Below are 2,520 nucleotides of genomic sequence, written 5' to 3'. Positions count from 1 at the left end.
GGCCCCTGCTGTGGTTGTTGGGTTTTTTCCCTTTAAATTTAACTAGTAGCAAAGCCTGCTTTTTTATTAAGATTTCATTTTGGTATATTCTTACAGCTAGACAATTCCTCAGAAGTGCTGCTTTACAGCCTTCTCTAAGTCCTAACTGCTATTCTTTGGACAAGATTCTCTGCTTTCCCCTAACCCTGTCATACAGGGTTAGCAATTCAAAGTTGGTACCCTGAGGATTGTTCTCCAAATGCCAACTCATTACACCTGATGCTGCTTTTGAAAAACGATGCTTCATTCTAAGAAAAACAAGCTAAATAGAAATGAAATGCTGTTTTTTAACATAATGTACAAATCAGCAGATTACATCATACTCGCTATAAAAATTACAATACTTAAAAAAAAACCAAAACAGCGGGTATGTTTTTCCTTTTGGCCTAGTTGTCTAACACTTAGGTCAGAAGTAAGTGAAATAGTGCAGTGCAGTGAATGAGGTCAGGTGAAAGGGCAGGGCAAGTTACATCACATCAACATCCTCTTACACTCAGAAACTCTGGAGATCATCTGGTACCAAAGCTGCTACTTGGAACAGGACCAGCATGGAGCTGGTTACTTGGGCACCTGCCAGGCTGATGTCCAAACATCTCCACCAATGAGGAGTCCACTGCTCCTCCAGGCCCCACTTCTGTGACCACCCACATGGTGAAGTTTCTCCCCTAACAAATAACTACAGGGTCTCTGGTGGCAACTTGGGCCTGTTGCCTCCCATCCTCTCCCTGTGCACCTCCAAGCAGAGCCTGGCCCTGCCTTCCCCATACTCTCCCATTTGGGAGGTGCAGGCTGCAGGATGATCTCCCTTCATCCATCTCTTCTGCAGGCTGAATGGGCCCAGCTCTCTGTGCCTTCCCTCCTCCACCCTGTGCTCCAGCCCCCTCACCATCTTGGTGCCCCTCCACTGGACTCACTCCATGATGTCCATGCTTGCCTTGCTCCAGGGAGCCCAGAGCTGGACACTGCTGCCAATGTCAGCTCGCAAGTGCAGAACAGGGTGCCAGTCACTTCCCTGAGCCACCAGCCCCATGCTTGCTGCAAGAGCCCTGAGTGCTGTCAGTGCTCCTTATCAGGAGTGCCCATTGCTGAATGGCCTCCATGAGCTGTCTGCAAGAACCATCTGCCCCTGGCCAGGCCCTTTTCAGCAAATCTGCTTGGCAAGACAACTCTGTCCCAACCTTCACTGTTCAGTGGAGATACTCTGTCCCAGAAAGGATGCTGTTTCTGCTTCTGTTAACCTGTATGAGATGCCTGTCAGCCCCTTTCTTCTGCAAGCCAAGAATAAACCTTTAGACCTGTAATTTCCAGCATCTTGGTTTAATAAATACTTCTGAGCCCAAAGGCAGGAGAAACATTTCCTTGCAGAAGGAAAACAACACGGAGTATTGATTTTACTTCATTTCTTACTGCAAGTTTTTAGACAGTATTCTGGTATCTTAGAGATTTTTCCATTCTTCTCCCTAAATAAAAACCACCAGAAGTAATTTCAGGGATGTTTTCATCTAGTCCAGTTTAAGCTCCTCTATTATAGTCAACTTTCTCATTGGGAAACAAGGAAGATTAGATCTGCCCAAGTGGTCATGAGCCACCCTCTCTCTGAAACAGAAGAGCTAATAATAAACTTTACTTGAATCACTATGGTGACAGCCAGGGGCTTTATTTCTCCAGATTAAGTACTGGCCTCCAAAAAGGTTATTTTCAAGTACAGCTGAGCAGTGGCTGATATAAACTCAGACAATTCTTAGATCTTGGTTTGTCATGTGCCTTGTAACAGGATAACATAGAAAGACTACAGACCCTATAAACAGCCTGCTCAGGTCCAAGAAGGCTGTTAGTCTAGAGCTTTTGGAAAAAAAATTGAATTTACAGCTGTGTCTTTGTAATTTCATATTGGTTAGGTATGCCTAACCACTATACTATGGGTTACCACATAACTCTAAATGCATGTAACCTCTTTTCACTCCAAATTACTCATCTTCTTCCCACCTAGCCCTCTCCATCTTCCTTCTCCTACAGGCCCCATACACTGTTGCCAAACGTGCTCATAAGAACAGCTGTTTACACCTGCAAATCATTCAGATTAACTTGTGGTTTTGCTAGTCACCAACTAAAATACTGAATACCAAAAGTCTAACCAAAAAGAGGAACCAACACACTGGATTGTATGAATTATGCTGGAAGTCAATCAAATCAAGATGGTTAGGACTATTTTTCTCTAGAGTACAATGGTCAGGGCATTACCTTAAGCATCTGGAAGGCACATGCCTGAACAATTTATTCAGTTATCTTTCATCCAGTTAAGCCATTTCTACTTTTATGAGAGTCTGTGAACAGGATTTAGATCCTTGAACAGATGTGCTTCTAATCCAACAGCATCAGGATAAGCAGGATATTTTATTTACCTTTTAGTACTATCTTGAAGCCGTTCTCCCAGTTGCAGAAAGAACTGGAATCCTGTATCAGCTGCAGCCAGACTGGGAT

The sequence above is a fragment of the Molothrus ater genome, chromosome 1 (assembly GCF_012460135.2).
Source record: "Molothrus ater isolate BHLD 08-10-18 breed brown headed cowbird chromosome 1, BPBGC_Mater_1.1, whole genome shotgun sequence".
NCBI classification, from domain to species: Eukaryota; Metazoa; Chordata; class Aves; order Passeriformes; family Icteridae; genus Molothrus; species Molothrus ater.
This window is presented reverse-complemented; position numbering follows the sequence as displayed.